This window comes from Micromys minutus (assembly GCF_963924665.1).
Source record: "Micromys minutus genome assembly, chromosome: 1".
NCBI lineage: Eukaryota > Metazoa > Chordata > Mammalia > Rodentia > Muridae > Micromys > Micromys minutus.
The window spans coordinates 178,288,244-178,309,242 of record NC_137969.1 but is presented as its reverse complement, the minus strand read 5'-3'; the positions used below and the strand labels follow the sequence as shown (position 1 = coordinate 178,309,242).

The following is a 20,999-nucleotide window of genomic DNA, read 5'->3' as shown; positions in this document are numbered from 1 at the left end:
GGGGCCTGGAAGAGTTCACAAAACAAGAGACAGGAATGATGGTCGTGGCCTCACGTCCTGTGATCTCATCTCCCTCAAAAGCGATTCCAGTGCCCACATTTCAAAAAGGCAAAACATTAAAGCTGTTTCAGGCTTTCTAAAAGTTCTTTGGAAGCCAACTAACTACCCCAGGGCCAAAGTCACTACATGACCGGGCCCCTAAGTCCTCTAACATTGCCTTCTTTAAGCTGTGTATTCTTTCTTTCCTAAACCTTGGGCTCTGTCCAAAACTGAAAAATCAGAAGACGGCAAAACAGACATGAAAACCAGATGCTTAAAACAATGCAGGCCTTCATTGGGGGACAGGGATTCACAGGGGGTAGGGGCGGCGTACTGATGCCTTCCACATTGGGGTAGCCATGGGCAGGAGGAGGAGCTGGGGAAGGAGGTCAGAAGTTTCCTTTTCTAGCTGTCTGATATCCATTCCAAAGAGTGGTGAGACATCAGTTAGAGTACTAAGTGTCTGGGCAGCAGCTTCCCTGGTAGCCATTACTGAGATCCATGGGGCAGGGCAGTAAAGAGTCTAGAGCAGTGGTTCCCAATCTTCCTAATGCTGCAACCCTTTAATACAGTTCCTCATGTTGTGGTGACCCACAACCTTAACATAATTTTTGTTGCTTCTTCATAACTGTAATTTTTCTGTTGTGAAACACAATGTAAGCACCCGATAAGCAAGATGTCTGATTCGTAATGCCTATTAAAGAATCATCTGACCCAAAAAGGGGGTCATGACCCACAGGTTGAGAAACACTGGTCTAGAGAAATGAGTTGTTTTACTTCTAGGAATCAAAAGACTGTAGTTACTGGAGTTGTCACAGTTCAACTAAAATGCAGGAGTTAATACAATGGCATGGCCCTGTCTCACTAAAAGCAGTCTCAAGGTGCCTGTGAGCCTCTTTGCCCTTTTCATGTTAGTCAAGCCTGTGTCTTACAGTCTCCACTCACTGTTCTATCATAAGAAATGAAGTGGGGAATGAGGAAGCTCTCGGGTTCTTTATGACCCTGTAATATCATCAACTCCTTTCCTGCACATTCTTCCACATCACCTTTGACAGGAATGAAGAATGGAGTGCATGTATTCCTGACTAGGGTGCAGTGTAGGAGTCCCCCAGCTTCCCATTCCACAGTGCTGTGTTCCTTGATACCAATAGGATCCAACTGAATGGACTTGTTAACCTGTGTACATCACCACAGGAAACACAGGACTCGCAGGTGAGCCTAAATCTCTCCATGAGCCACCTTCCAAACACATTTATACACATACTCCCTCCTTCTCCCTCTCTTTCTCCCTCTCCCTCTCCTCCTTCCCTCCCTCCTCCCCTCTCTCCTCATTACCTTTTCTATCTTATTTTTCTTAATTAGCACTTGACATACCATGTTTTATTTTCCTGTATTTCTCTACTCCCAGTCTGTAAAAGTAGGAATTTAAAAGTCTGTTGTGTCCTCAGTGGTTCTGAAAGGTGCACATACAAAACTACCACTGTGTGTAATAATCATGTCAATAGAAATATCACATGCCAGAAACCTAAACTCTAATGCCGACCCCCAGATATAAGAGGAGGAAGAGCTGAAGACAAGCCTAAAGCTATGATCCTGGTTGGAGATGCATTTCCTGCCTCTGTTCAAAGTTACAGGTACCTGTTATTCTCCACCTGCCCAGCAGGTGTCAGCATAGGACAATGTTCCTACATCTCTAATAGACTAATGTACTATAAGGTCACATTAGTATGTCTCCTGTTTTAAAATAGATGAGTAATGAAAGTGAGGTAAAAAATTTACGAATGAGCCTATAAATGGGGGTAACTTTTAAAGGGAATCTTTGCCCAATTCCAAGTAAGATTACAAGAATTAAAATCAGGTGGCTGGAAACAAAAATCTGGCCTTTACATATATTCTTTTGTCTTTTCAGGAGTTCCCAGAGCTTGTCCGTGACCCAAGAGGGCTCAGGATAGCCACAATAAGATGTGTCAGAAACCCCACTGGACACTGTTCCCTCAGACTCCAGGGACATGGATCAAAGGTGTTGGGGGAAAGTTATACCTGCACTAAACACACACACACACACACACACACACACACACACACACACTTTTCATTCTGGGTAAGTTAGCATCAAACAGACTCTGGCATCCCAAACAAGCTAGGTTTCAACCTGTCCTTGATATGTCAATTACACTACAAGTAATACTGGAAGACAGAAAAGAGAAGAACAAATAAACAGGTCTAGTGACTCCGACGTCCATCTTCAGGGTCTTGACATTAGCTTTGGTCTCAGATGGAGAAGGTGTGTCTAACCAAGCAGCTCTGGCCCCTTAGTATCTAAGCTCCATCTGCCCTGCAAGGTGGTTTGACAAGTTGTCAGAACCATGGGAAATCTCTTCCTCTGGCTAACACCAGGCTTCAGTCTTTCCCTTCCCACAGCAGGAGATTTCTTGGGAAACTGCAATTTCTTGAGATGCACTGCTGAAAGGGGAGGCACAGGTGTTGATCTAGAATGTCTTCTTTCTGCCAGGGTGGATGTATAGAAGTCGCAGTATAGAGTTATTTACATAGCATTCCGTGACAGGTGTTGTAAACAAGCCAGGGATGTTTTAAAGTATACAATAGAAAGTGTGCAGGTTATAAGCAAAGTCTGTTCTATTTTATATAAAGGATTTGAATATACACAGATATTGGTTGTTGTGGGGTTTTTTTTTTTTTTTTTCAAGAAAAAGAAAGAGAAAGAGAGAGGAAGGGGGGAAGAAAGAAAGAAAGAAAGAAAGAAAGAAAGAAAGAAAGAAAGAAAGAAAGAAAGAGCCAGGATATGTTTTGGTAGAAGTGTGGTATGGTGAGGTGGGAGGGGTGCCTTCATAGGCCCATGCTGAGCATCCTTTCCTCCTGAGGTACCAGCCATACTACAGATATAGTATGGAATAGAGTTTATTTAGGGCGTGAGAAAGGGAGTTGAGGAGGAAGTAGAGTCAGAGAAAGGCAGAGAAAGAGAGAGAAAAAGAAGAGGAGAAAGAGAGAGGAGAGAGAGAGGGAGCAGCTAGGAACAAGTAGAGAAAGAGGAGCAGTGGCAGGGGAGACAAGAGGCAAAGGATAAGAGAGAGAGAGAGAGAGAGAGAGAGAGAGAGAGAGAGAGAGAGAGAGAGAGAAGGAGGGAGGGAGAGAGAGGAGGGGCAAACAGCCCCTTTCACTGTGACTGTGGGGTGTAGCCTAGAAGGAATGCTAACATGGGTATCCTTAGAGGTTGAAGTATCCCAGGGCCAGTGCCCCGAGAACTCCAAAGAATGATAGAACAGCATCCAGTGAACATCCCCAGAAAAAGAATACAGCAAGTGTTGTATCTGTCTTCTCAGCACCAAGCAACCACCATCTTAGAGAGCTGGGCTGGGCACTCTTACAAATGAATTATTGTAGCTGGGGACAGGGTTGGGGAGAGGGGATGTGTCATGAAACTCTTGCCCAGTAACTCTCTAGCTCCTTTCCTTTGCCATTCTGCGTTAATTGCACGTGACCTTGAAAGGGACCATAGTATATGGGCCAGGACAGTCTAAAGCAGAGAGAAACTGTCTATGCTCTTGGGAAGCCCTTCTTTCTGATAGGTAAAACCTTCTTTCTGCTGGGTGGCCTGTTGCAGGGAGGCACACTCACACCCCTGTATGTAACCCCTGTAAGGAAACTCAATAAAGTCCTAGGGACCCCAGAGTTGACTTTGGAGTGGTGGTGGGACCTTAGGAAGATGGGTAGATTCTTCTGTTTCCTCCTGGGAACGAATTGCAGCAACACATGCTATGGCATGCTTTTTTAAGAAGACAAGACAGTGTCTCGGCTTCCCGGAAGTTTTCAGTATGAAAGGAGAGCCCTCTGACACAGTCAGTATAGCACCCTGGGGATTCCAGACACAGATTAAGGAAAATGAGAAGCCAATCAATGGTGGTAGGAGCAGTTTGTAGGGGGAGCTGAGACAGCTTGGGAGAACTTTCTGGAGGAACTGGCTGAGGAAGAAAGTGAACAAAGGCACAAACCTGGGCTCTATTCTGCCTCATCTTTCTTCTCTGTATCCAGAACTACTCCTTCAAATATTATCCTAATGAACACTGAGCAGTAAAGAGATCAAAAAATATCAAAAACCCACTCTTCAGAGCTATCGTTGGTGTTTCCTTGGGAGGGGGGTCAGCATGTCACATATGTGAAGGGGGCATGTCCAGAATGTGACATATGTAAGGGTGGGGGCGTATCTGTTCACTCTGTCACATATGTAAGGGTAAGGGCATGTCTGGTCAGAATGTCACATATGTAAGAGTGGGAGGCATGTTTGTTCAGTATGTGACATGTGTAACAGTGAGGGGCATGTGTGTTCAGTGTGTCACATATGCATGCTTTATGCCATATACCATATAATCTTTACTAAAATCCTCAGATATAAGAGGCATTGTTTGCAGCTTTGAGTTTTCTTTTTCATGCAGAAACTGACTCTAAGAGGCCATGCACACTAGGTAAGTGTTCTACCACTGAGCTACCAGCATATAGGCAAGTTTGGAATGATAAAGACACTATTTGATAACTTGTTCAAGAATTATGGTATCTAATACTCAGGAAGGATTACTCTGCACCATATACCAAGCCACGCATGTTCATCATGAGCCAGTCTAGAAGTGAGTATTCCCGTTTTGAAAATGAGGAAATTAAGGTACTGCTTCCTGGGTGATGGGGCTTATGAGCCTACCGGCCTCATTGTAAATCACTGTGTGTCAGGAGTCTCTGCAAGCCAGGCAAGGGAAGGCAATCCGTGAATGCTCTTGGATTAGCAAGGGTAGGAAGCAGGACCAGAGGCTCATCAGCATCGCCAAAAAAACAGGCTCTGCTCCACCCGCCTCAGTCTCTTCTGGTTATGGACCACAAAGCATGCATGGGTCTGGGGGGTGACGGCATGGAGCTACATCAGTCCTTGCACAGTGGCAGCTGATAACTGGTGGCACTTCTGGAATTGGGACACATTCTTCCTGGGAGAGCACACAACAGCACACAATAATGTCCATCACACTGGAGGCTGCATCTCGGTCCATCCAGGCTCACCGTGGTGTTTCAGCTGCAACCCGCTGTGTGTGGAGGGAGGGCCGTCAGGGAAGCAGCGGGAGAATGACGTTCTAGAGCAGGGTGGGGTTGGTGTTTGCCGAATGCTGAGGCCAGTCCCTGAGACTTCGAAGAGACATGGGTGCCTCTGCTTCCTTCAGTATCTCACATAACATTAGCTAAAACTAGTGAAAAGGCTGCCAAGCCAACCGTTAAACACTTGTGTTTACTTTAATGGAGGTCTGTCTCCCTGTGGCCAAGAAAGGGCAGTATGCACCCACTCCAAGGTGCAACTATTAGTTCTGGTGTTTGAGTTCTTTGTGACAACTACTGAATGCCACACGCTCTCCCCCGAAGGCTGCAAAGCTACAAAAGGTGCTGTTTAGGCCATATGCTGGCCTCCTGGATACACTGCAGGGTACTGGGAAGAGCGCTGCTTTTCACTTGGAAACTGAGTCAGCTTGTGGCTTTCTCAAAGTGGTGCGAACAGCAGAATTCCAGCCAGAGTGGCAAGAAAAAAAATTCTCATACTTCTGCTTGGATTCAGAGAACAGCAGACTTGACAGACGGCAGAAAGCCAGCGAGTTTAGCTCTCTCCGTGACAAGAGAGCAGAAAGAAAATCAGCTTTGCATTCTTCAGTCCTTCTCCAACATCCCATGAGAGGGTGGGCTGGGGGGCCACAGACCAGACCATTGGGGAAGGAAGACTGGGCCCTGGCAAATCTTGAAGTGGGTGGCTGATTGAAACCTGGAACAGAGCTTCCTCTATGGGACAGCCACTGTCCCTCTGTGCTACTTCACCTGGCCAGCCACTCCTCCATCCTCAAGCACTTCCTGGTTCTGTCCTCTTTAAGACAGCCTAGCTAAAGCCTCAGTTCAGATTCTCCCCAATGAGACTATCTGTCCCCACTACCACTTCGACCAAAAGTGATTCCAATCTTAATTCACATTGCACTCACACAGCAGGGAGTCTAGTGGTGTGAACGGTGCATAAGAATTACTGTGTGCTTGGTTAAAAGGCAATGGCCTTGGCTTCAGACTGTAGCCATTCTGGTCAGCAGACATTCAGACTGTAGCCATCCTGGACTGTAGACATAGGCTGGTCTGCAGTCTGCATTTTCATGCTTCTGTTGGTTAATCGTAGTTGGCAACTTGACACACCTGGGAAGAGGGAGTCTTAATTGAGTAATTGTCTCCATCTGGTTAGCCTATGGCTGTGCTTTTGAAGCAGCTTCTTAATTGCTGGTTGATATAGGAGGGCACAGGCCACTGTGGATGCTGCCTCCCTGAGGCAGAGGGGCCTGGGCTGTATTAAAAAGATAGCTGAGCAAGCCAGAGGAAGCAAGACAGTCATTTCTTCTACAGTGGTCTCTCTTCAGTTCTCTCCCCACGTTTCTTCTCTTTTCTTTTTTTCCTTCCTTGATGATCACCTGTAGTCTTGAGATAAATAAGCCTTTCCTCCCAAGGTTTCTTTTGGTCAGAGTTTTACCACAGCAACAGGAAGCAAACTAGAACAATATTCAACAGAATATCCCCAATGTACTTGGCCCATACAAGGGTCCTTGAGAAGAACTGACACCTTTCTGAGTGGGTAAATTGAAATCTCAAAGTTGTCCTGATTCCCATTTTTCTAATTTCTAGAGATGAGTTTTTATTGAGATCTTTCTTGGCTTTAGGACAGCAGGACTGGTCCTTTCACACATCTCAACTGTTCATAGATGATATGGATTTTGGAGTTGGCCAGTTCGGTGAGTGTCCTGGATCTGTGCCTGGGGGTTATCTCTGCCAGTCAGCATGCCTGCTCTCCCTTAGCCCTCTGGGGCAAGATCTCTAGCACTGCTCTGGCTAGGTTACCCAATGGCTCAGTCAGGCAGGAGGCAGGGTTAGCCCTCAGGTGGCAAGGGGGTGAAGGAGCAGAGGGCATACTCCCCTTATCCCCACCTACCAACCTCATGACAGAGGACTTTCAAGGCCAGCTCTCCCTGACTCACTCCTCAGGGACAGTTTATACTACACACACACACACACACACACACACACACACACACACACACAGATTACCAGGGCCAGCTCTAATGAGCTGCTCAGGTGGGGTGCAGAGCCCACTTTACCAAGTGCTGTAGCAGGTGAGGGACAGGGACAAGGAAAATGGTGTAATTATGTTATAATCTTAAAAAGTACAAACCTAGTTTAATAAATAACACTCTGCCAGGTGTTGGTGGCACATGCCTTTAATCCCAGTCTTGAGAGGCAGAGGTAGACAGATCACTGTGAGTTCAAGGCCAGCCTGGTCCACAGATCGAGTTCCAGGACAGCCAGGGCTAACAAAGAAAAACCTGTCTCAAAAGAAGAAAGGAAGGAAGGAAGGAAGGAAGGAATGAAGGAAGGAAGAAAAGGATGAAAGAAAACCTGTTTACACTCCGCCACCAGCTTACACTGCATTTCTTTCCCATCACCCCGTCCTTCGCGGATCACAATGGAAGAAGAAATGGCCATACTCATCACTGACAATGGCTCCGGCATGTGCAAAGCTGGCTTTACTGGCGACGACGCCCCCAGGGCAGTGTTTCCTTCCATTGTCGGGCGCCCCCGACACCAGGGCGTCATGTTGGGCATGGGCCAGAAAGATTTGTACGTGGGTGACAAGCCCAGAGTAAGACGGGTACCCTGACCCTGAAGTATCCTATCGAGCACGGCATTGTCACCAACTGGGCTGACATGGAGAAGATCTGGCACCACACCTTCTACAATGAGCTGCGTGTGGCCCCTAAGGAGCACCCGGTGCTTCTGACTGAGGACCCCTGAACCCCAAAGCTAACAGAGAGAAGATGACGCAGATAATGTTTGAAACCTTCAATACCCCAGCCTTGTACATGGTCATTCAGGCGGTGCTGTCCTTGTACTCATCTGGGTGCACCAATGGCGTTGTCATGGACTCTGATGCCCATCTACCATGGCTCCGCCCTTCTCCATACCATGTACATCCAGACCAGACAGACTACCTCATGAAGATCCTGACAGAATGGGGCTACAGCTTTACCACCACTGCTGAGAGGGAAATTGTTCGTGACATAAAGGAGATGTCTATGTGCTATGGTGCCCTTGATTTTGAGCTGCATCCTCTTCCTCCTCGGAGAAGAGTTATGAATTACCTGACAGGCAGGTGATCACCATCAGCAATGAGCGGTTCTGGTGTCTGGTGGCTCTCTTCCAGCCTTCCTTCCTGGGCATGGAGTCCTGTAGCATCCATAAGACCACCTTCATGATGTGGACATGCACAAAGACCTGTATGTCAATACAGTGTTGCCTGGTGGTACCACCCTGTATCCAGGCATTGCTGACAGGATGCAGGAGATCACAGCCCTAGCACCCAGCACAGTGAAGATTAAGATCATTGCTCCCCCTGAGCACAAGTACTCAGCCTGGATTGGCGGTTCCATCCTGGCCTCACTGTCCACCTTCTAGCAGACAAGGATCAGAAAGCAGAAATATGAGTCCATTGTCCACCGCAAATGCTTCTGAACAGGTGCCAGGCATCTGCTGCATGATCTGATTCTGAAGTATTGATTTACCCTGGCAAATGTACACACCTCATGCTAGCCTCATGAAACTGGAATAAGCCTTTGAAAAGAAATTTGTCCTTGAAGCTTGTATCTGATATCAGCACTGGATGTAGAACTTGTTGCTGATTTTTGACCTGGTATTCAAGTAAACTGTCCCCTTAATATATATCTAATACTCTGTGCATATCTTGATTTAGTCCTTAGTTCATGTGGCTCGGTCATTTGGTGGCTGGGGGAGCACGCTGTGGAAGAGTCCTCAGCCTGGTGAATCTCTGTGAGCACCTCCTAGTGATCTGTGCAGGGTATTAACCAACAGCAGACTTCCAGGGTTTCCAGAGGCTGGCAAGGGTTCCTGAACCAGTTCCCACTTCCTTCTTGCCAGTCTAACAGGGTGGGAAAGTCCGAGCCTTAGGATCCAGTTTCCGTTCTGGATGTTTTCCCTCCTGACCACCCACCATGGGTTGTTGTTACTTGCCTTGAGTTTGGGAACGTTTGCGGCAACACCTGTAAATGTAGTCATCCTTTTAATTTATGTAAGGTTTTTTTTTTTGTACTCAATTCTTTAAGAAATGACAATTTTTGGTTTTCTACTGTTCAGTGAGAATATTAGGCTCCAGTAACACGCCATTGTATAAAGAAAAACAAAAATGCTGCAGTAACTGAGAAAAGAAAAGAAAAAAAACAAGACTGAAAACCACCTAATGTAAGGGCTAGTTTCCCTATAGCTTGCATGGGACAGGGGGATGCATATATCATCTGAGTCAGAGCTGGACTTTCAGTATATATACTATTTATGTATACTACCATTTACATAGCACAGGTGCTCAGATGATTGCTGGTCAGCTGAGACTCTCGTTGGTATCCTGGTTTTAGTCTTACTCTTTCAGGTGACCAGAGGTTCTCAGAACATTGTGTGTCTCCCTCCTGCTTCCTCATCATCCCCCACATACTACATGGCCCAAGGTCAAGAAGAGCCATTAACCCCTCCTCATCCCAGCCTATGGATTCCTGGGTGACCTTGAGAAGAGCCATCTGTATGCAGTAGTGGGAGCGAAAGCCTGCGCTGGATGAACTTAAGAGTAAAGCCTGAGGCTACAAACACTTTGAATTTGCCATAAAGAAGGGACAGAGCATGACATTAGTAGGAAAAGTGGAGCAAGGAGAAGCTGACTTATTTTTACATTAATGGGACACAGATGGGATTAGTGACACATGCCTTTAATCCAAGCGCTCAGGAGGCAGAAGCGGGTGAGCTCAAGACTAGTCTGGTTTACAGAGTGACTTCTATAGCTGTCAGGGCTACACAGAGAAACCCTGTCTAAGAAAACAACAACAACAAAAGTATCTAACCATCTGTAAAACTGTATAAAAGGGAGGAAACAGTCACTAGTGTATTAGATTACACAGAGACGGATGGAAGGGCCCTGCTTAGAGAAGACAGAGACAAATGTCTACAAGCAGGCAGGAAGTATATGCAAGTAAATGCTGGTACATGGAGACAGGCGGCTGTGGCACACACCTTTGGTCCCAGCACTCAGGAGGCAGCGGCAATGGGATCTCTGTGAGTTCGAGGCCAGTGTGGTCGATAGAGCTATTTCCAGGATAGCCAGGGCTACACAGAGAAACCATCTCTTAAAAAGCTACATTTCTGGGCTGGAGAGATGGCTCAGTGGTTAAGAGCACTGACTGCTCTTCCAGAGGTCCTGAGTTCAATTCTCAGCAACCACGTGGTGGCTCACAACCATCTATAATGGATGGTGTTGTCTGAAGACAGACACAGTGTACTCATATGCATTAAATAAATCTTTAAAAAAAAATAAAGTTACATACCCAAGATAGTGCATGTGTAGGAGTGGGCAGGGAATAGTGTGGGCACTGCCGAAATGTCTTCAGCACAGAATGGGGTGTGGTGGGACCGTGTGTCTGTGTGGAGCAAGACTGGCTGGAAAGAGAGCTTGGAGAACTTTCCCCCCGTGATTCAGGATGTGGGCACCATGTCGTTCAAAATTATCAAGCTACATACTGTGTACTCTATGCAAATAATTGGACGTCAGTTACATCTCGGTTCCAAATCCACCCTAAGATGGAGGAGGAGAAAAACTAACTTAGGAAAACAATGGAGAAGTATGTGCAGAAGGACCGCCCTCACTCATGGTTGTCCCTCCCACTGGCTTTGCTGTGAGGTATGCCGTTTGCCTACCACATTCAGCTGAGCAGGCATGGGGCATGGTTGCAGCCAGCCAGGGCTATGGTTTTGCTGGGCAGGGACTGTGAGTCAAGAGAGATGGAAGGGAGTGTGACACCTGCTCATAAAAATGGCAGTTTTCAAAACAGGGCTTTATGTGGGTTTTATGTCACATTACTGAACGGAAATGGGCTGTGGCTATAAAGGTGGACACTTGCTCCTGGCTCTGTCTTGTAACCAGCATCCCCTAAGCTAGAAAGCTACATCTTACTCTGTTAAATGAATTCATTGCTCCTTGGAGTTAGCTTGTGCCAAAGGCAAGGCTCTCTCAGGAGGACAGTAAAAATGCAGCCATGTTTTCTGGCTGTCTGCCTTCTTGGCTTTATGTGGTGAGCCATCCTGTGTCACTTCCCGGGGCTGGCCTCGCTGTAGATGAAATCAGAGCATGAGCATCCAACTCCAGCAATGTGTCCCTAATGTCTTCACTCATGTCCAAATGCCACTAACATGGCAATCTTCTAGCATGAAACTTGAATCATAAATTGAAATTTAATGTCCTTATCAACCAAGTGTGCTTTACATTCCAACTTATACATTAACATGCTCTCCCTCAGATGTGCAGGATGGCGACTCTAAGATCTTTATTACTCTCACCTCAGGAGTCAGATACTCTCAACATTCAGGTAAAATCTGAAGGGTAGTACACGTGCATGCGTGTGTGCATGTGTGCGCTCATATGTGTTCTCCTACTAGAGTCTATGTGTACATATGTATGCAAAGGCCAGAGGGCAACCTCAAGTGTTAGGTAATAAAAGTATTACTGGAACACGGCCATGAGCATTCACTCACGCATTACCCAGTGATGTTTTTGCCTCAGTTTCTGAGTAGTTGAAACAAGAGTACAGGATCGGAAGCCCTGGTGCTTACTGCCTGGTCTTTAATTTAAATTAAAAAAAAAAAAAAGTTTGCCAAGCCTTACCCTAGTGCTCTGCTTGTTTTCATCACACTTGCCAAAAATCTTTGAAGGTGTCTGTATCCTAGCTCTGCAGTGTGAGCTCTGTGAGGGCAGAGTTTTGACAATTCAAAGAAAGAAAAACTGTCTGAGAGAGAACATCCGAAGAATAATGGCACCCGGGCGTAGCAGCACAGTGAGACTGAGGGCATTGCAATAAAGAGACATGTCACAGAAGCTGGGTATGCCCCAAGGTTGAGGCAAAGGTCACAGAAGCTGGGTATACCCCAGAGGTTGGATACCCCAGGCAAAGGGACTTTTCAGAGACAGGAGGATGCCTACATCAGATGATTTGAGACAATAATTCAGTGGCATAGTAACAACAGCAGTGTCATCCCAGCACTGAACAGACAGGTTTTGAACAGGTAAGGACACACAGACTTTCATGTAAGGTTGTGGCGGACCGAGGATCAGCAGTGAGCCAGCTGTGAGCCAGCCGGCGGTCCCCGTTCCCCCTCCTTGCCCCAGCTTGCTCCAGGGAACCAGTAACCCTGCATCGGGCTATTCCCAGCTGAACAACAAGGAGTGAGGAACCGAACTCAGACCACCCACCACCAGGAACAGCAGTGAGCCAGGGGTGAGCCAGTGGTGATTCAGGGACACAGGACTGGAAAAGCAGTGAACCAGCAGTGAGCCAGAGGTGAGCCAGTAGTGATCCAGCAGTGATCTAGGGACACAAGACTGACAACAAGATGGCAAGAGGAAAGGGAAAGAACATACCCCAGGGAAACCAAGACAACCTGGCAACACCAGTACCCAGCTCTCCCATCACAGCAAACAGCGGAATGCCAAACACACCAGAAAAAGAAGATGCAGACCTAAAATCATACCTCAAGACAATGATAGAGATCCTTAAACAAGAACGGGAGGAAAAGCAAAAAGAATCAGAAGCTTTTAAAGAGGAAAGAAGAAACACACTCAAAGAACTCAAAGAACAAGAGGAAAACAGAACCAAAGAGATGGAAGAATTGAAGAAAGACTTTGAAATGGAAATTGACACAATGAAGAAAACACTAAAAGAGATAACCCTAGAGGTAGAACACCTAAAAAAGAAATCAGGAGTCACAGACGCAAGCATTTCCAATAGACTACAAGAGATGGAAGAGAGAATCTCGGGGGCCTAAGACAATATTGAGAACATAGACAAAACAGCCAGAGAAGATGCAAAAACCAAAAAGCTCCTAACCCAAAATGTCCAGGAGATCCAGGACAATGAGAAGACCAAACCTAAGGATAATAGGAATAGAAGAGGGCGAAGAATATCAACTAAGAGGCACAGTAAATATCTTCAACAAAATCATAGAAGAAAACTTCCCTAACCTTAAGAATGAGATGACCATGAGCATAAAACAAGCCTACCGAACTCCAAATAGATTGGATCAGAAACAAAACTCCTCCCGACACATAATAGTCAAAACGCCAAGTGCCCAAAGTAAAGAAAATATATTAAAAGCAGTAAGGGAAAAAGGCCATGTAACTTATAAAGGCACCAATCAGAATCACACCCGATTTCTCAACAGAGACTATGAAAGCTATAAGAGCCTGGTCAGACATCATGCAGACCCTAAGAGAGCACAGGTGCCAGCCAAAGCTGCTATACCCAGCAAAACTCTCAATCACCATAGATGGAGAGACTAAGATATTCCACGACAAAACTAAATTTACACAATATCTGACAACAAACCCAACACTACAACGAATTATAGGTGGAAAACCGATTACAACAAGGGGAACTACATCCCAATAAAAACAAGAAAACCTCTAATCAAGAAAACCAAAAGAAGAAAGACATACAGGCACAATTCAACCTCCAAAAGCAAAAATAGCACTAAACAGCAACCACTATTCCTTGATATCTGTTAACAAAAATGGACTCAATTCCCCAATAAAAAAACATAGGCTATCAGACTGGATACATAAACAAAACCCAGCAATTTGTTGCATACAAGAAACTCATCTCAGGGACAAAACAGACACTATCTCAGAGTAAAAGGGTAGGAAAAAACGTTCCAAGCAAATGGCCCCAAGAAGCAAGCTGGAGTTGCCATTCAAATATCGAATAAAGTAGATTTTCAACCAAAAGTTATCAAAAAGATAAGGAAGGGCACTTTTTACTCATTACAGGGGAAATTTGTCAGGAGGAACTCTCAATCCTTAACATATATGATCCAAATAAAAAAGCACCAATATTCATAAAAGAAACCCTAATAAAGCTCAAAAAATACATTGCGCCCAACACAATGATAGTGGGAGACCTCAATACCCCACTCTCACCAATGGACAGATCAGGGAAACAAAAACAGAACAAGGATACTGTAAAACTAGCAGAGGTTATAAACCAACTGAAATTAATAGATATCTACAGAACATATTATCCTAAAAAAAAGAATACACCTTCTTAGCACCTCATGGCACCTTCTCAAAAACTGACCACATAATTGGTCACAAAACAAGCCTCAATAGATATAAGAAGATTGAAATACTCCCATGCATCCTCTCAGATCACCATGGTCTAAGGCTGGTCTTTAACAACAACAAAGACAACAAAAAGCCCACATGCACATGGAAACTAAACAATGCTCTGTTAAATGATAGCAGGGTCAAGGAAGAAATAAAGAAAGAAATCAAGGATTTTCTAGAATTCAATGAAAATGAAAACACAACATACCCAAACCTATGGGATGCAATGAAAGCAGTACTGAGAGGAAAACTCATAGCTCTGAGTGCTTCCAAAAAGAAACTGGAACGAGCATACATCAGCAACTTGACAGCACAGTTGAAAACTCTAAAACAAAAGGAAGCAGATACACCCAAGAGGAGTAGATGGCAAGAAATAATCAAACATAGGGCAGAAATCAACCAAATAGAAACAAAAAGAACCATTGAAAGAATCAACAAAATCAAGAGCTGGTTCTTTGAGAAAATCAACAAGATTGATAAACCCTTAGCCAGACTAACTAGAAGGCAAATAGAGAGTATCCAAATTAACAAAATCAGAAAGGAAAGTGGAGACATAACAACTGAAACTGAAGAAATTCAAGAAATCATCAGATCATACTACAAAAGCCTTTACTCAACAAAGCTGGAAAATCTGGAGGAGATGGATGAATTCCTAGACAAATACAAGGTACTAAAGTTAAATCAGGACCAGGTAAATCATCTAAATAATCCCATAACACCTAAAGAAATAGAGACAGTCATCAAAAGCCTCCCAACCAAAAAAAGCCCAGGTCCAGATGGGTTTAGTGCAGAATTTTATCAGACATTTATTGACGACATAATACCAATACTCTCCAAACTATTCCACAAAAAAGAATCAGATGGAAAACTACCCAACTCATTTTTTGAGGTTACAATAACCCTCATTCCTAAACCACACAGAGACCCTACAAGGAAATAGAACTTCAGACCATTTTTATTTATGAACATTGATGTAAAAACACTCAACAAAATCCTTGCAAATGAAACCCAAGAACACATCAAAATGATCACCATGACCAAGTAGGCTTCATCTCGGGGATGCAGGGATGGTTTAATATAAGAAAATCCATCAATGTAATCCACCATATAAACAAACTCAAAGAACAAAATCACATGGTCATTTCACTAGATGCTGAGAAATCATTTGATAAAATTTAACACACCTTCATGTTAAAAGTCTTGGAAAGAACAGGAATCCAAGGTCCATACCTAAACATAATAAAAGCAATATACAGCAAACCAACAGCCAACATCAAACTTAATGGTGGAAAACTTGAAGCAATCCCACTAAAATCAGGGACTAGACAAGGCTGCCCACTCTCCCCCTACCTATTCAACATAGTACTGGAAGTCCTGTCCAGAGCAATTAGACAGCAAAAGAAAATCAAAGGGATATGAATCAGAAAGGAAGAAGTAAAAACATCACTATTTGCAGATGACATAATAGTGTACTTAAGCAACCCCACAAATTCTACCAGAGAACTCCTACAGCTGATAGAAAAGTTCAGCAAAGTGGCTGGATATAAAATTAACTCACACAAATTAGTAGCCTTTCTATATTCAAAGGACAAACATGTGGAGAAAGAAATTAGGGAAAAGATACCCTTCACAATAGTCACAAAAACTATGAAATACCTTGGTGTGACTCTAACTAAGCAAGTGAAGGACCTGTATGACAAGAACTTCAAACCTCTAAAGAAGGAAATTGAGGATGATCTCAGAAAATGGAAAGATCTCCCATGCTCATGGATTGGAAGGATCAACATTTTAAAAATGGCCATCTTACCAAAAGCAACCTACAGATTCAATGCAATCCCCATCAAAATTCCAACCCAGTTCTTTACTGAGTTGGAAAGAGCAATGTGCAAGTTCATTTGGAATAACAAAAGACCTAGAATAGCGAAATCCATCCTCAACAACAAGAAAACATCTACGGGAATCACTATCCCTGACCTCAAGCTATATTACAAGGCAATTGTGCTGAAAACTGCATGGTACTGGTACAGAAACAGGCATGTGGATCAATGGAATAGAATAGAAGATCCAGAAATGAGCCCTCATGTATATGGTCACCTGATTTTTGACAAAGGAGCTGTAAACATTCAATGGAAAAAAGGACAGCCTATTCAACAAATGGTGTTGGTCCAACTGGCACTCAGCATGCAGAAGAATGAAAATAGACCCTTTATCTCCTTGTACAAAGCTCAAGTGTAAGTGGATTAAAGATCTCCACATTAAACCAGGTACACTGAAACTATTAGAAGAGAAAGTTGGAAAAACCTTAGAACTCATAGGCACAGGAGAAAATTTCCTAAACAGAACACCAATACATCGAGCTCTAAGGTCAAAGATTTACAAATGGGACGTAATGAGATTACAAAGTTTCTGTAAGGCTAAAGACACTACCAAGGTATACAAAGAACTCAAAAAGCTAGACACCAGAGAATCAAACAACCCTATTTAAAAATGGGGTACAGACTTAAACAAAAATTTCTCAATTGAGGAACATCGAATGGCTGAGAAACATCTAAGGAAGTGCTCAACATCCTTAGCCATCAGGGAAATGCAAATCAAAACAACCCTGAGATTCCACCTCACACCAGTCAGATTGGCCAAGATCCAAAACTCAGATGACAATAGATGCTGGCGAGGTTGTGGAGAAAGAGGAACACTCCTCCACTGCTGGTGGAGTTGTAAACTGATACAACCACTCTGGAAATCAGTCTGGCAGTTCCTCAGAAAAATGGACATAGTACTACCAGAAGACCCAGCTATTCCACTTCTGGGCATATACCCCAAAGATACTCCAACATACAACAAAGATCCATGCACCACAATGTTAATTGCAGCTCTATTTATAATAGCCAGAAGCTGGAAAGAACCCAGATGTCCTTCAGTAGATGAATGGATACAAAAATTGTGGTACGTTTACACAATGGAGTACTACTCAGCTATCAGAAAAAATGGCCTTATGAAATTCTTAAGAAAATGTATGCCTCTAGAGAATATAATCCTGAGCAAGATAACCCAGTCACAAAAGAACAGACATAATATGCAGTCACTTATAATTGGGTACTAACCCCAGAAAGCCCTGAACACCCCAGAAACAACCCACAGACTGTGTGAAGATCAAGAAAAAAAGAAAAAAAAGAATATATTTTAATTAAAATAGAACTGTATCACATCCCCCTTTTTTCCTAAAGCCCCTTTCAGTTTCTCTTCTATCTACTCAAATTAATAACCTTTTTCTATATTATAGCTACATATATACATATGTGTATGTATAGGTACCCACAAAAACTTAATTACAACCTTATAAAAATGTGTTTGTATACTTTTATGCAAAAATACTTTAAAATCTGTACATTTATCTTTGTTTTTTAAAATAAAGTTTTAAAAAAAAGGTTGTGGCGGCCCCTGTAGGCTGTATCTATTGCCGTCTTTTATGAGTATTATGTGTTCCATCATTTCCTCTTCGGATGCTGTGCTCGGGGTTGACATAGAGGCTCCCTTTGCATTATGACATTCCTATTTACTTAGCTAGTTTGCCTGCTTCAGTCTTTAACGCTGTACGCATAGCTCCTTGATCAGTAGGGCAGTGATAAGATCCATCTATTCTGACTTCACAAACCTCCAACAGTTTTCTGTTTTCAAAAAGTTAGATAGATCCAAGCAGGATATCTGACCCCTCTGCAGTTTAGAAATGGATGTGGACAGTCCAGAACCCAGAAGTTACTAATTTACCAAACGATGAGGCCCTTAAGCGGTGGTTAGATCATGAGGTTCATCTCAAGAGAGCGATGCAGGCCCCTATACCGGAGATTCACTCTGCATTGGGCTACCACACCCTCTGCTCTCCACCAAAGCAGAAAGCACCCCAGTCAACCGAACCTTATTCCTGGTTGCTCGGGATCCTAAACTGTGAGAAAGTAAGCTTTAGTTCTGGCTTTTCACTAACGACTTGATTTCAAGTACTCTTTGACAGTAGCTGTAAGCGATCTGGGTACTGCTGGGCATGTTAGCCATGTTTTAGCATGGTATGCACTGCCTGACAATTCCTGTCCATCTGAGGCTTGATTATCTAGGTTGATTGGCTGCTATTTAATCTTAGAATTATGAATTATTAATATGTTGATAGCGGTGATGAATTTCCACTGATGAGGTTTAAAATTCACTTTAACCTGCCGCACTACCTTCCCAGGATTTTTGTTTGTTTGTTTTTATTCTAAATAAAGTATTTTTGGAACACAGTCATGAGCACTGATTCACATATTCTTCATGGTTATTTTCCTACCTCAGTTGCAAAGTAGTTGAAACAGAGAGTGTTCTCTAACACAAAATGTATGTATTTCTTTTTAAGCTGGAATAGGTTACCTATGAGAACTTACACAGAAGGACCATTTTTGCCTGCGTCCCTTCTTCTTTCTTTTCGACTAGAAGGGTTCTGAACATCTCCTATGAATCAGAAGGAAAAAGGAGCCAGCATCTGTCCCTGCTAGCAGACTGCTTGGTTCTACTGGCTGCTGCCCCTTGCTCATCTCCTTGACCCAAAAGCCAGAGAGAAATTAGAGTGATAAGGGATTCACTTCCTGAAGTTACCAGATGTGACTTCTGGAAAAATAATTTGGAGGGGAAAAAGTCTAAAATAGCACCTTTCAGTAAAATGTACCACAAATATAAGTCCAGAAGCTAACATTCTGCTAGTCGTTTATAAGTCTTAGTGATTCTAGTCACCTCTGAAACAAGATCCAAGGTTGGACATGGCTGTCACTTAGGCAACAACACTTTTCTTAACGTTTGGTCCATCAGTTAGACTGTAGGACTTTTCAGTTAAAATACATCGAAGATGGGGCTGGGGATGTAGTTCAGCACTTGCCTATTCTGTGTAGTGCTCTGGGTCCAATCCCCATTATAGCTATCCCAATCCCCCCCCAGAAAAAAATCTTAAGTTATTTTTATGTTCCACGACAGGTAAATATATTACTTCCCTCCTGCTCTTTGTTCTTACTCCCCTCCACACAACAAACTCTTTCTGTGTTCCGAAACACGGCTGAGGTAACCGTTGGTGTACATTTTCAGAACGTTGAACATACATAACCTGTGTCCTTTTCCATCACTTCCCCAAATATCTAGACATTTAGAAACAAACACGTGTGGAGGTGGGTGTTATGCATTTCATGTTTGTTGTTCTATGTCAAGAATACCTATTGTGAAGGCTTTATTCAGTAGAAGGTTCACTTCCCTTCCACCAGCTCAAGTGAGAGAAGTTCCCAGGGCTCCGAAGGAACAATACACAATGCCTGTACTTCCCCATGGAACAGTCCCATGAAAGCCTGAAGCAATTTTTTATAGAATTTGTTTATTTGACCTTCCCTAATTACTCTGTGACATAGAACGTCGAATCATTTTTCCCTCCCCCGATGGCTAGTCGCTATGGCATAGATCATCCTGTTGTGTGTCATTCCTGGATTATGCCCTGTCTCTTCCAGCAAGCACAGAAGCTTCACAGTCACCCCACTGAATTTTGAACAATAAGTATCTAATATACAGAGGGCACTCAACACAATCATGCCTTGGCTCCCTTGGCGGATTAGTTCTGTGACCTCAGACAGATATCAAAATCCCAGGATGCTCAGGTAACTATATAACATGATACAGCATTTACATATAACCTACATATGTCCTCCTGCATGCACACATCATCTCTGCTTCATTGATTGTATTTCGTACAATGTAAATAGCCCTATGTTTTGAGATATAATGACAAGAAAGAAGTCTACTCATATTCAGTACTAATGAAACTTTGCATAGGTATTTTTGGCTTAGGCCGGTTAAATATGAGAGTAAAGAATACACAGATACTGAGAACTGTGTGGTTATTGAATCTAGCAAATGCCTTCAGGCTCCTTCTTGATTGTGTCATGTCTTGTTCTCCTTGCAATGTCTCTCTGTCCCTTTCTTCACTGTTTGTTTGCAAAGCCTCCATCCATCCAATTTGTCTTTGTAAAGGAGCTCTGGGGCTGCTGGAACTGCCTACCACCTCTCTCAGAGCGCCAGGACACTTAAAACTCCCTGGGCTGCCTGCAGCCAATGTCTGATTTAGGGATTTAAGAACTCTACACCCTTACCCACAGGTTCTCTCTGCTTCTGAGCCGCCTGGTCTGAGACACTGAGTGACTGGTGAGTGCACTGTGGGATTTCACACAAACTCAAATTATCTCTTGAAAATGTCTCAATGATAACAAATACTTCCATCCCTTTCCTCTCCCTTCTGGTCAAATGGGATTGAAACTTACCACCTGGATCTGTGCTACAACTAAATACCAAAAGAACGCTTTTTGGAAGGGCTCAGCTTCATAAGTAATTTCAAAAGCAGTAATTATAAGCCAGTGGGGGTGAAGTAAAGCTTCTTTGGATTAAGCTTATGCTTTGAAAAGCATTTTTCTGTTATAGCAGAACTATAACACAGGACATTTCCAATGTGTTTGCTTTGAATCTCTCTGCTTCTCACCACTTCCTGCTGATACCTTCATTTCTTAGTCAAAATGTAGGTAAAATAAGTTTACTTTGCAGTCTTCAGAGCATTGTTAGGCACATACATTTGGATGGCTAATTTTGATTAAGTTGCACTATCTCTGAATACCACATTTGCTTTGTAAAT

At 43.6% G+C, this 20,999-nt stretch overlaps 1 pseudogene across 1 annotated transcript in view; it reads left to right on the top strand.

Moving 5' to 3' along the window:
* The first annotated feature begins 7,573 nt into the window (after nucleotides 1-7,573).
* LOC308419540 (actin, cytoplasmic 2-like) overlaps nucleotides 7,574-20,999 on the top strand; it is a 1,056,985-nt pseudogene continuing 1,043,559 nt past the window's right edge. Inside the window, exon 1 of the transcript in view lies at nucleotides 7,574-7,759. The product of the transcript in view is annotated as an actin, cytoplasmic 2-like (transcript). The remainder of the gene's footprint in view (nucleotides 7,760-20,999) is intronic.